The sequence below is a fragment of the Rattus norvegicus genome, chromosome 7 (assembly GCF_021556685.1).
Source record: "Rattus norvegicus strain SHRSP/BbbUtx chromosome 7, alternate assembly SHRSP_T2T, whole genome shotgun sequence".
Lineage (NCBI taxonomy): Eukaryota > Metazoa > Chordata > Mammalia > Rodentia > Muridae > Rattus > Rattus norvegicus.
In genome coordinates, this window is record NC_141540.1 from 14,482,924 (window position 1) to 14,497,085 (window position 14,162).

The window sequence follows — 14,162 nt, forward strand, 5'->3', positions numbered from 1 at the left end:
ATTTCTCGCCTGTTGCTGTCTTGGCCTTCCTGTTGTGGGGTAAGTGGGGAGTAATGATTGCAGAGGGGGTCCAAGAGGGGTGAAACTTGCAGGAGTGGACACTTTTACCCAACCACCTCCCCCAGGGGACAGAAGCTTTGGGATCTTCTGATTTGGCGAGTCTGCACAATCTCAGGCTACAGCCACCTTCCAGTCAGAGGAATGGAGGCACACAGCCTTTATTGCACCGTTTGGATTCCCTCCCCAGTGATGAAGAGCTGGGGACAGTGGCTATGGCCAGGATCAGAGTCAAGTCTGAGGTCCCCAAGTCTACTGTACAACATCACAGATAATTAAAAATAATCGTGGGGTGTGGAAATCAATCCACCACCGTTAACCGATAGCGTTCAGAGCTCCAGGAAGCAAGGAGCTGGGGTTGTGTCGCAGGCACGGGGGCTGGCTGCGGTGTTTATGAATGAGAAAACAAAAGATGCCCATAAACCCTTTCAAATACCAGCCCCCCGGGGGTTCCTGCAAAGGGGGTTGGGATGATGTGGGTCCCCCGCCCGCTTCATTTCCGCCTGTGTTATTTTTTATTTTAAACCTATAGCTTCCCCCCTGATGCGCGAGGACTCCATTCTGAAGAAAAAGAGGAGGATGGGGAGCTTGAGATGAGAGGACTCCCTTTTCTCCGCTAGAACCAGGACAACCTCAGGTGCCACACACTCCCTTTCAAACTGCTTGGACTTAGCCGGGGCTTGTCAGACCCATGGAGGGACATCTTTCCGCTGTGTGCAACCTGCGCCTAAGTCTTCTGGGGACGAAGAGCTGGACTTCCACGGGGTCTGCGGTCTCACTGAGAGATGCAGTAAAAACCTAGGGGTCCCTCAGAAACGGACTGTGCCCCCTAGCCCCAATAACTGGCCTCCCCCCCACTTTAGTAATTAGTAAAATAGAATTGAGCGGGGCCACGGGGCACACGGGTGGCTGGGACCTGATCGATCTGGGTCATTAGCAAATTGAGGGTGGGGGAGGGGTGGGTTGGAGGGGGGCAGGGCGTCCCCCATCTCTATCCCCGCGGGGACTTAGGCCAATTCATAGACCCTCTCAGTCGACCTCAGTATCCCCTCTGGGAAAATCAGAGATGGAGTCCAGGAGTCCCACAACTGCCTCTGGTGTCTCCGGACGTGCTGGGCTGCGCCTGGCTAATATCCACCGTCTCTGTGCTAAGCCCAAGTTTGACAGAAATCTGAGGCCCAGTTAACCTAGAGCTGTGAGGGTCGGATCCGCAAGCGTAAGCGACCTGCACCCGCTTCGCAGTCGCTCCTTCAACCTCCAGGCGCCACTTCCTTTAACCTAAAGGGGCCCCCACCCCCATGCCCCGCCAGTTTGGCCTCACCAATGTCCTCTTCTTCGCTTTTCATTTTAGCTAAAAATTGATTTGGGGACTTTAGATGCCTAAAGTTGTCCCTTTGAGGCGGGTCCTCCAGCCTCTCCCGACAGGCTGCTGCTTGTTGCCCACCAAAATGAAATGCGAGTTTTAAAAACTGTCCTCTCTTCTCGCCGGGGCGTGGGGGTGGTTCATAGGGACTCTAGCGACTGTCACCTCCAATCCAGCCAGAGCTGGATTGGGGCCAGCCTCCCCCAAATCTGCGGGCACCACAGATCTGAATTCCCCACACCCCGCAGCTCCCGTTCTCCGTTGGGAGACAGAGAAGTGGTGTCCGGCCTGGTGGTCCCGGGGGTCTCTGTCGGGTGTGGGGTTACAGGTGCATCGCTCTCATCCAGAGCGCACGCAGCACCCCGAGATGCCTGCACGGCCGAGGCCTGTGACTGCTTCGCCGGTGGCAGCTTCGCGGGGCTGATCCGCGACAGCTGTGCCTGATCGATTCCCGACGGCCCCGAGTCTCCATCGAATCCCCATCGCTCTGGGCTGTGTGCTGCGCAAACACCCGCTTGTTTGCAGCGGGCCGCGGGGGCTGAGGGAGCCGGAGCAACGACCTCGGGCGTCACTCCACCCTCAACTGCTCAAGTTCCAGGGGAGCGATGAGGGGAGGGAACCCCTATTCTGGACCCTCAACAGCTCATTACCCTGCCGGGACTCAGTTTTCCACCCAGAGAGCAGCCGCTCACTCTGGGGGACCCGCGGCTGTTCCCTAAGCCACCTGCTGCTCCCTTCCTCTCCTTTTTGCCCTTCTTCTCCCTCCCCCTTCCTCCTCCTCTCTGACTGGGGTCTCCTGCAGCCGGAGCTGGCTCTGTCGTTGCTCCGGATCCTCCAGAGTTGAGTTGCGTTGGACGCCTGCGCTGGCTCAGGTGGCTCCCACGATTCAAAGCCATCTCTGGATCAGGTCTGACCACTCCGCTTCTCTCTCCAATTTCTCCACCCTGAGCTCCAGGGAAAACGAACTGTCCTTGTGGTCTCTTTTCTCTCTCTCTCTCTCTCTCTCTCTCTCTCTCTCTCTCTCTCTCTCTCTCTCTCTCTCTCTCTGTGTGTGTGTGTGTGTATGTGTGTGTGTGTGTGTGTGTGTGTGTGTGTGTGTGTGTGTGTGTGTGTGTGTAACTGAGGCCAGAGGGACCAGGGCACGACTGGAGGCCTGCTGGAGGACAGGCTGGAGAAGGACAGGTAGGGGCCTCTCGGATGCCTCCACTCTGGGGTTCACTTCCACTCGTTGGAAACCGTGGAGCGGGGTGCAAAGCCATGGCCAGGACTACGTGCTGCGAGGAATGAGGGACACACACACACACACACACACACACACACACACACACACACACGGAACGCAGGCTCCCTGGACGCTTAATATTCCTTTTCAGGGTTCTGCCCTCCGTGGCCCCGCGGGTCGGAAGCCTGGGCACCGCGTAGTAGATTTGCAGCGGCCACAGACTGCTCAGCGTCTCCGGGGTTTCTCGTGGGAAAGACACCCCGAGGTGTCCCACTGTGGCCCGGGATGTCTGGAGGAGCTCCAACCCGAGCGAGCCTTGCAGAGCCAGGCGCACGCGGGTCACCCTGAATGGCATCTGGCTCAGGGCCTCAACAGCTTGGCTAGAGCAGAGGGTGAGGCCGGGCTGGAACGCGCCATTAACGCGTCATTTATCAGAACACACCCCGGGCCCTTTCCGCTGGCCCAGAGGGTGGGGAAGGAAGACCGCTCCTTGCCAGACATTTCGCTCAGCTTGGCAAGACCCGTGTCTCCCCTCGGACTTGGGCTTCAGGGGGAAAGACTAGCTCCTGCAGAGTGGGGTTAGGGAGTCGGCCACCCATCGGATGTAATGGGCCTCCCCTTCCCTTGCTGGGGAAGGAAGACAAATAACGACACCCCCCCCAAGTCTCCCCAACCCTCATCAGCACTGGAACAGCAGTCTTTTCCTTTCTGGAGCTAGGGTTCCTAGTGGCTGGGTTTTGTAGTATAAGTAGGAGTTGGGTCCAGGGAAGGGGCTGAATTGGAAGAGGAAGTCTGAGACCAGGGACCTTCTGGACCGGCATTAGGAATTGTTTGTTGAGTGAGTCAGTGAGATAAAGCCAGGAACTAGACTGAGATGGGGTAAAGCCAGGCTTTGAATGCTGTTAGCCTTGGTCTCTGGAAGGCCAAACAGGTAGGGGTTGAAGCTGTCTTTGAGTCTGGGTGGCCTGGAGTTAAGTCCCATTGAATCCCAGGGGTGTCTGGGTTGGCCGGAGCTGTAGGCTGCAAGAATTTCACTCTGGCCTCAGTTCCTCCCACTAGAGAAGCAGGGATCCACCTTGGGCATGTCGAAGGTCTAGGGACCCAGGGACCCAGGTCACCTCCCCCAGATCACCTCCTCTTCCTCTGTCCTCAGCTCCCTCCTCTCACTGCTTTCCTCCCCTCCCTCCCTGTGTCCCTCTCTCCTCCCCCTCTCCAACAAGCTCTGGGCTAAGCTGTGTCACCACCACTGTGACAAACCCTGTATCCCCTCTCCCTCCTTTACTCCTGGGAGGCTGCAGACTGGCATGAGCAGAAGGCAACCTCCTGGATGTTTTACCTATGGGGAAACTGAGGCACATTCCAGTCACCTGCTTGCTTCCCAGAGCAGGTACCTCTAAACTGGAGGCTGCTGGGAGAAAGGCGGTGTGTGTGTGTGTGTGTGTGTGTGTGTGTGTGTGTGTTTGTGTTTGTGTCTGTGTGTCTGTGTGTATAGTGACAGTTCAGCTCTGTCCCTAACAGGCCTAAATTCCAGGCTGTCCCCCTAGACTTTGCCCTCCAAGTGTTCCCAGAGGGTAAAAAATTCACACCTATATGCACATCAGGGACCCTTGTGGGGCCTCAGTTTCCCCATCTATACAGCTGAGCTAAAGTATTCCCAGCATCCTCTGGGGAGTGAGGCTGTGTGGAGTGAGGCTGGAACTCAGGGAGGAAGCTCCCAGAGGAACCCAGCAGCTGGGATTGATTCCCTCATTGATCTCCTCCTCTGGGTTCTGGAGCCAGCAAGGCCGGCTCCATGGCTGTGAGTCTGGCAGGAGGGTGAGGGGCAGGGAGGCGCCTCCTTCCCTGGCCCGGCCCAGCGGTTACAGCCATCCCGGCAGAGCCCCACCTCACAGGTGAGCAAACAGCCCGGAAGGGGGTGGTTGGAGGTCACCTGGGGTGCATGGTTTCCACTTAGGAGCCCTTCCTTCTCCTTCCCTCCTTCCTTTGCTCGTCCCCATCCTCTGTCTGCCTTTGGAGACAGGGTTTCATGTAGTCGAGGCTAGCCCCAAACTCACTATGTAGGTGAAGATGACCTTGAACTCCCGACCCTCCTGACTCAGCCTCGGATACACAGTGAGTTCCAAGACTAGCCTGGGCCACGTGACCCTGTCCGCTGCCAGCTTTGAGCCACCTCACCAGCCGGAGGGGATGAATTGTTAATCTGACACAACAATCAACACAGGATGGAGTCTGGCGAGACCTGTCTAGGTCACATGGGCCAGCGGACAAGGCTGTGCGGAATCTGTTTCCTTTTCAAAGCTGTCTTTACTATATGTCCTGTGCATGTGTGTTCCCTGCACAGCAGCAGTGCATGCAGTACACGCGGCGACCAGAAGGGGGTGTCGGGCCCCCTGGAGCTGGCGGTACAGCTGGTTTTGGAAACTGAACCCTGGTCCTTGGAAGAACAGTGTGCCTTCTCAACTGTCCAGCCAGTTCTCCGGCCCAGAGAGCTTTTCTTTTTCTTTCTCTTCAATTTGATTTTTGAGACAGGCTCTCACTTTGTAACTCTGGGGGGCCGAGTACTTCTATGTTGACCTGGAACTCAGAGCTGCTGTTGCCTCTGCCTTATGCCCACCCTGCAAGAACACGGGTGCCATTTGCCTCCCTAGGAGCCAAAAAGACGGAAGTGGAAGAAACAAAACCAGAATAAACAAAAAACAACAACCAGGGGTTGGGGATTTAGCTCAGTGGTAGAGCGCTTGCCTAGGAAGCGCAAGGCCCTGGGTTCGGTCCCCAGCTCCGGGGGGGGGAGGGGGGGAAACAACCAAAACGAGGACAGCATATTAAACAAGTAAGAATTGGGTAGAGATGGGAACTGAGGGAAAACTGGTCCTTAAGACCCACAGCGGGTGCTTTTAAAGGCTTTCGACCAATGTGTCATCATTTGAGCCAGGAGCTCCCCAGCAGGCAATTCGAAAAGAGAATGCAGGTGGCTCGCTGGTTTCAGTCCTTGGTCCCAGATAGCCCCTGGGACATGGCACGGTGTCTCCCGCTGCTCACCTGTGTTTTGGACAGTTAGACCCCGTCTGTGAATGTAGCCACTCCAAATCAAAGGCGGAGCAAAAATAATCCTCTTCCCTAAACATGGCTTCTTAGTTAGCTACTGTGTCAGAGCCCTGGGGCCACCTGTGGCGGACCTCAGCTGAGGCGCTGTCTCCATCAGACTGGCCTGTGGCCGCTTTTGTAGGGCTAGCCTGATGTTGACGGGCATAGCCCACCTCAGGGATGTCCTCCCTGGGCCTGGCTGTGTAAAACAATACTGAGGGAGCTTGGGGAGCAAGCCAGGAAGCAGGGCTCCCGACAGCCCCCACTTCAGGTCCTGCTCTGCTGTCCCTCCGGGCTGCGGTGAGAGCTGGGGGCCAAATGAACCCCCTCCTCCTGAGTCCAGTTGCTTCTGCCTCATTTTAGTCACAGCAGGAGGAAGCTCGATAGGACACAGAACTAGGGCCTGGCTGATCTGGTGCCACTGTTCTGGGAGTCCGTGGAACCAGGTGCCCATGATAGATGAAGTCAGCCACTGGGGTCGCATTTGAAGGTTACACCATTTCTGTTTCCAGTCTCCCCCACCCCAGTGATGTGAAGCTCCTCCCATAGTCTATCGGGAGCTAACCTGCTCCTCCAAGCTTCCCCACCATGTTGGAAGGAAGCCCTTTGCTACTGAGGTGGGAAATAAATCTTTTTTCTCCTCTCCTTTCTCTGTCTGGTATTGTGAGCGCACGTCAGCAAAAGATCGGAACACACTTAATGAATCTTCTTATTATTCTTTCAAAATCACAATTGTGCCTCTGTTCCCACAGCCGCCCAAACATTCTCACCCACACAGGGATTTGAATCTTTAGCCCAGGCTGGCCTTGAGCTCACTATGCACTGGAGAAGACACTGAATTTCTGATCCTCCTGCCTCAGCCACCAGAGTGCTGAGGTGTTGGGTGTGTGCCCAGACCTGACTAAGGAAGTGGCCACTGCACATAGGGACCGGATTCTCCCTGAGTTTGGAGGGTCTGTGCTTTACAAACACGGGTGGAAGAAACTGTATAGATCCTGCGCTGGTGCTGGAACGGGGATCCTCTGGCTAACAAGGTCCGGAGGGGGGCTCTCTTGGCAGAGAACACTGGGCACCCACAGCAAAAGGGTAAGAACGCAAAGGCATGAGATAGAAAATTGTAGGCAGGAAGATGAAGAATCTAGGTTCACTCTCAGCTATGTAGCTAGTTGGAGGCTAACCTGGGCTACACAGGACCCTGTGTTTTAAAAAGTGGCTTGCTGGCTGGCAGTGGTGGTGCACATCTTTTTAATCTCAGCATTCGGGAGGCCCAGGCAGGTGTATTTTTGAGTTCAAGGCCAGCCTGGTCTACAGAGAGAATTCCAGGACAGCCAGGGCTACATAGTGAGGCCCTGTCTCAAACAAATGAGAGAGAGAGAGAGAGAGAGAGAGAGAGAGAGAGAGAGAGAGAGAGAGAGAGAGAGAGTTCTGCTATGGTGCCCACTGCCACTAGTCACAGCACTCAGGGGGTGGAAGCAGGTGGATTTCTGTGAGTTTGAAGCCAAATTGGTCTACACGGAGAGTTCCAAGCTGACCTGGGCTACAAAGAGAGACCTTATCTCAAAAGCACAACAAAACAAAGGACAAGGTCTCACTATGTAGCTCAGGTTTGCAGTGCATGCCCAGCAAGTCTCCTGCCTCAAGCCTTGAAGGACTGTGGTAACTGGAGTGTGCTGTGCCCCACCCCAGGAAGCTCCTCAGTGGGATTCCTGAAGCCTTACCACAGCTTCCTGGGACACTTGTGGCTGCTTTGTGTTACATTCTTTACAGCTGTGTGCATGTGCATGCATGACATGGCTGCCATGTGGACACCAGAGGACAATGCTGTGTGTGTGTATGTATGTGTGTATGTGTGTGCATAAGTGTGTGTATATGTGTATGCATGTGTATATGAGTGTGTGTGTATATATGTATGTGTGTATGAGTGTGTATGTGTATGCGTGTGTGTATGTATGTGTGCATGTGTGTATGTATGTGTATATGTGTGTATGAGTGTATATGTGTGTATATAGGTATGTATGTGTGTATGTGTGTGATGTGCTTATGTGTGTATATGTGCATGTATGTGTATTTATATGTGTGGTGTGTTTATGTGTGTATGTGTATGTATGCATGTGTGTGTATGTGTGTGTATGTGTGTGGTGTGTTTATGGGTGCATGTATGTGTATATGTGTGTGTGTATGCATCTGTATGCATGTGTTGTGTGTGGTGTGTGTGTATATGTGTGTGGTGTGTTTATGGATGCATGTGTGTGTATGTGTGTGCATGTGTGTGTATGTGTGTGTCCTCTCCTTCTTATGGGTACAGGACTGTGAACCTTAGCAGCGAGCACCTTCCTCTGCTGAGCCCTCTCGCAGGCTCTAAGCTCCTCTGCTGTCTTAGTCCTGCTGGGCATTTGCACAGAGTAGGTGCCCAGTAATTGCACCTGTGAATGAACCACACAGGTTCCTCTCCTCCATCTCCAAGGCTCCTAGAGAAAGAAGCAGAAATTTTAAGCAGACTGAGCAGAAGCCTTAGGCTGTGGCTCCCCAGGCAGGGCATCGACCCAGCGAGGGGCGGGAGGGTCTGGCTTTGTTCGGACTGAGGTGGGGGCTTGGGGTGGGGGCGTCCCTGCAGACAGGACTGCCGACAGGGCAGGAGGGGGGCTGCCTCTGCTGCAATCGGGAGCTCTCTCCTCTCTCTCTCTCTCTCCCTCTCCCTCTCTCTCTCTCTCTCTCTCTCTCTCTCTCTCTCTCTCCATACTCGCACACACACACAAAAGCAGGAAACTCACATTAAGCCTATTATCAATATTTTGCCTGGAAAAAAATACAAAAAGCATTTTCTTCTCTGAAAAATTAATAACCTAGAAGGAGTGGGGGCGGGGAGCAGTGCTCGGTGTCTGCTGAGGAGAGAGAGCTCCCCCCTCTCACAGGGAGCACCCGGGGGTCTCCGAGGAGGAGGCCTGGCTCTCCCACCCACTTCAGTGCACCCTGACACCTGCCTGGGCCCCAGCACAGCCCCCCACCATGGACTCACTAACAGAGGCCAGCCCACAACTACCTTCACCCTCCCCCTCTGAAGATGGAGAATCTTCCATGCAGAGCCCAGGCAGCACCCCCACCTCCAGCCCCAGACTGAATCTGCAGCCCCATCCTTGGTACTGTCACAAGGACCTGGTACCCACTTCTGACCACTGTTTGTCACCTTGTGCCCCACATTCAGACATCCAGGAGTGCTCTGGGCGTGCCCCCTCCTCTCCCCGATATCACCTGGCTATGACTCACTAGTTAGACAAAGAGCAATGCATGCCCTGTCTTCATGGTCTGTTAGAGAGAAGATTCTAGATTCTGTTTGAAGGGAGGGAAGTCTGGAAAAGTCACATTCTTCCTGGGTCCCAAGTTTGTTTGTTTGCTTGCTTGCTTCTTTCTTTCTTTCTTTCTTTCTTTCTTTCTTTCTTTCTTTCTTCCTTTGACAAGGTCTTGGTCTTGCTATGTAGCCTAGCATACCTCAAACTCACAACAATCCTCCTGCCTCAGCATCTGGAGTGCTGAGATGACAGCTGTAGACCATTATTACCTTTGGTCTCAGTTTCTCTTTGTTTAAAGCAAGAAGTTCTGACTGGATTTTATATTGTGGGGTCATTGACTTTGCCATCTGTCCCGGTGACCCTGATGGCCTCCTTCTGTGGAGACTGCAGTGTTCTTGAACTATCCAGATGCTGTGGAATCCAGGGGCTCCTTCACACACAGCATCTACAGGGAGAGATGGCGGTGCTTGCCTGTTCTCACCTTAGTAGGAAGGAGGGAGGGACAGAGTTCAAGGCCATCCTATGACACAGTGATTTTGAGGCCAGCCTGGGCTACATGAGATCCTTTCTCAAAGCAAAACAGCATTGTCCATGTTATTGGGGTCTCTAAGGACCCGGAGTTCCCCAAGCCCTTCCCAAGGCAAAATTGGTGCTGGCTGGAACTCCCCTCACGGGCACAATTTCTCAGGGTTATAGTGGGAGCAGGAGCCCTCTGTGCCTCCCCACCTTATCTATCCTGAGCTCTCTCTCTCTCGCCCATGGTGGGGGCTCTGTGCTCTTCATGAGTCTTTTCCACAGGCTAGACCAGTTAGCCACAGGCTAACATTCTTTAACATTAACATAATTTTAACATTAACATTCTTTAAGTTCTTAGATAGTCTCCCTCTATAGCCAAGACTAATCTGAAACTCAGCAATCCTCCTGCCTCATCCTCTCAAGTGCTGGAATCAGGTGTGTACCATTCCACTGGGCTGAGGGTATAGACTTCTAACCCTGCAGCCGGGTGGTCTGGGAGGGCTTCCTGAAAGAGATGACCTCATCTGAGGTTGGAAATGTCTCCTTCTGCCCCACACCCCAGTCCAGCCTTGACTCCTAGTCCTGCTAAGAATGGCAGGCTGTCGGGGGACGGACGCTAGACCCTCTTCCTTGTAGCAGAGCCAGAAGATGTGCTGGGAGGGTTGTCTGCTGGACGGAATATTTTTTCTGAGGCGGCTGCCACGTTTCTTCTAAGGCCGATATTGAACCTTCTTGTCAATGCTGGAGCTGTAAGTGGAAGAAAAAAAATCGCTTAATGGGCTGCTGGAGGCTGGCGCAGGCGGTGGGCGCCCAGGCCTCTGAGAAGGAGGTAGCGCTGGGCCCTTGAAAGGGCCATAGCCACCGCTCCGCGGAGCTTCACACATCTGCTAATCACCTTCCAGGGGGTCACCCCATTTGCGCCCTCCCCCCACTTCCATGAGACAGAGGAACGTACTTTCATGTCCTTAGCCCCATCTGAGACAAGTACTTGAATACTCTCCACGGATGCGTGTGCGGAGGCTGGAACAGGATGTGGGGTGATGGGCTGAGGGGGGATCCCAGTGTGAGGGTGGGAGATGCTCAACCACAGCCAAAGAGGCCTGGGGCTGCACCCAGTGGGAAGGGAAACGGCTGCCAGAAACAATATAGGCAATGACTAGAGGGTCGAGAAGCACAAGGGTTAGATGGATTGAGATCAGGAAGGACAGGCGAAGGAGCAGCCTCGGAAGCTAGAACTAAGAGCAACTGCAGGTGTTTATCTTGGTTCCTCCTTTTCTCTTTTTGGCACTGAGGAGAAACCCGGAGCCTTAAACTGGCTAGAAAGGCCCCTCACTGGGGAAGTCTAGGCAGAGCTCCACCCCTGACCACGCCCCCAGCCCCTCACTGTGGGGTTCTAGGCAGGGTCTTTTTTTTTTTTTTTTTTTTCCGGAGCTGGGGACCGAACCCAGGGCCTTGCGCTTCCTAGGTAAGTGCTCTACCACTGAGCTAAATCCCCAGCCCCTCTAGGCAGGGTCTTTACCCCTGGCCATGCCCCTAGCTCCTCACTGGGGGAGTCTAGGTAGAGCTCCACCCCTGACCACGCCCCCAGCCCCTCACTGTGGGGTTCTAGGCAGGGTCTTTACCCCTGGCCACGTCCCCAGCTCCTCAATGGGGGAGTCTAGGCACAGCTCCACCCCCACGCCACACTCATACCCTAGATCTACTTTTAGAACATTTTTGTCAATAGAGAAAATCTTCACCAGATAAGCTATTTCGCAGGCGCTCTTGCAACACTTGAGAGACTGAGGCAGAAGATTGCTGTGAGTTGAAGTCAGCCTTGGCTACAGAACAACGCCTTATTTTAAGAAGGCAAACATTGTTTTCTTTTAAATTATTTTTGACCTAATCTTCTTTGGTTGAGACAGGGTTTCCTATATAGCCTGTAGCCTGTAACCCAGGTTGGCCCTGAGCTTGCTAGGTAGACCAAGGTGACATTACCTACTGGTTCTCCCACTTCCACTTCCAGAGCCCTGGGATGACAAGAGCAGGTGGAACCAGTAAGGACACAGGGGACACATTACTTGGGCCTCAGCTCCTTCCAGAGTTCAAATTTTATGACTACCTTTGAATTTTGCTGGTGACTGTGTATCACTTCCTAGGAAGATCTACTGGCCACAGTCTATGAGTGGGTTGATTGGCTTGTGAAGATTATCTTTGGCTAAGAGGATCTGCTGTGCCCTCACCTCCTGGGACATTGCAGCCTGGGTCCCTGGAGATGCAGAGGAGGGAGAGAATTTGCCAATCACTTGATCCATCCAACTGGTTAATAAAACAGCCCGCTGGGGAGACCCCGTCAGGAATCCACACACCTGGTTGTCCCAGTGGGTACAGGACCCAGCCTGTGGGTGAAGCCAGTGAGGTAGGGGGCAGAGTAGTGCCTGGGTCTCAGTTCCGTCCGTGGTGTCCCACCCTGTGTCACTCTGCCTGTGTGTGCTGCTATTGGGATGTGTCCATGGGGTGCAGTTCACAGTTATTTCCTCTGTCCTCCAGCTCAACTCCAGGTCCTGGGGGACTGAGCAAGGTTTGTCATCCAGCACTTGGGAAGCAGAGACAGAAGGATGGCAGTGAGTTTAAAGTCACCCTTGGAGTGATTTTACGTACGGAGTTGGAGAATAGCTGGGCTCCACAGCAAGACACTGTCCCAAAAACACAGACAGCCAAGGACCGGTGAGAGGGCTCAGTTGGTAAAGGGACTTAACTCCAAGCCTGGTGACCAGTGTTCAAGCCCAAGACACACACACACACACACACACACACACACACACACACACAGATAAATACACAGAGAGAGACAGACACACACATACAGACACACATACGCACACAGACAGACAGACACACATAGAGACAGACAGACAGACACAGACATGGACACAAACACACACAGACAGACACACACATACAGAAACACACACATACGCACACAGACAGACAGACAGACACACACACATACACATGCACGCACACAGATAGACACACAGAGACAGACAGACAGACACACAGACACACACACATGCACACACACATGCACATACACAGAGACACTTCGGCCTGACTTCGGATATCCAGCACCACATAAAGAACTAGCTAGTGCACACCTGTGACCTCACATGGGAATGGCGATGACACTGAGCTTCTCATCCCCCTGCCTCCACTTCTTGCTGTCTTCTCCGCTGTAGTGCATGCTGGGATGGCAGGCACGTCCCACCGTGCTTTGGTTTGTGTGAGATGAGGTCTTACTGACTTTTAGTTGCCGTAGTATGTGATTGTGAGAGAGCACACGCATGGTGCACATGCAGGTGCCTGAGCACAATTTCTGAGAATGGGTAACTCTCCTTCCACCTCATGGGTCCTGGTATTGAACTCAGGGGATCAAACTTGGTCGCAAGTGCACTTACCAGCTAGTCACTGACACTCATATTTTATTAGTGTGTCGGTGTGTGAGTATATGAGTGTGTGTGTGAGTGTGTGTGTGTGTGTGTGCATGGTGTGGAAGCCAGCGGTGGACATCAATGCTCTCTCTACCTCATTCATTTTTGTGTTTAAATTGTATTTATTTGACTCTGTATTTGTGAGTGCTTTGTCTGTGCACCGTGTGCATGCAGTACCCACAGATGTCAGAAGGGGGCTCCGGGACCCTCTGCAAGAGCAGTCAGTGCTGTAACCACTGAGTCACCTCTTCCGCTTTATTTTGCTATTTTGTTTGAGGCTTGGTCTCCCTCTGTAGACCAGACTGGCCTGGAACTCACAGAGACCCACCCCTCTCTGCCTTTCCAGTTTGGGGATAATGGCATGTGCCACTACATCCTGAGATGTTTGTGTGAGACAAGGCCTCACTCTATACCCCAGGCTGGCATCTAACAACCTTGGGCATCCAGCACGCTGGGGTGACAGTGTAAAATCCCACCGCATGAGCATATTCACAAGCACAGGTACAAAACTCTAGCCACACAGAGGGCCTGCTCAATCACGCACACCCAAGCACACTCCAGCACTAAGCCTCCCCCAGGCTCCCATACAGGCACTGTCCTCCAGCCCACCACCCAGCCCTTGCTCCATTAGAAGGGACCTCTTCCAATGGCCAACCAGTTTGTCCTTTGATGAGAGCCATCTTTTATCTTCCACAACACTCCCTTCCCGCCAGTCCCTGTCTCCCTCCCCAGCCTTACTCCATAACTAGGTTAAGATAAAAATTGAATCCCAGTGTCTGTATTCAGAAATAACCCTGCACAGCCTGGTCAGTGGCACGAGCTCCAGCCCTGAGGAGCTGACAGGCAGAAGCTGGAGAGGGGCAAGAGGGGAGCACAGGGGAGCAGGGGGAGCAGAGGGAAGTGGGAGGAACTAGTAGCAACCAGATGTGGCACTTGGGCAGAGCTGCAACATGCTCAGGGGACTGTAATGGCTCCCAAAGACAGGCACACAGACTTGCACAGACAGGCACACAAACTCCCACAGACAGGCACACAGGCTCCCACAGACAGGCACACAGGCACCCACAGACAGGCTCCCACAGACAGGCACCCACAGACAGGCACACAGGCACCCACAGACAGGCACCCACAGATAGGCACACAGACTCCCATAGACAGTCACC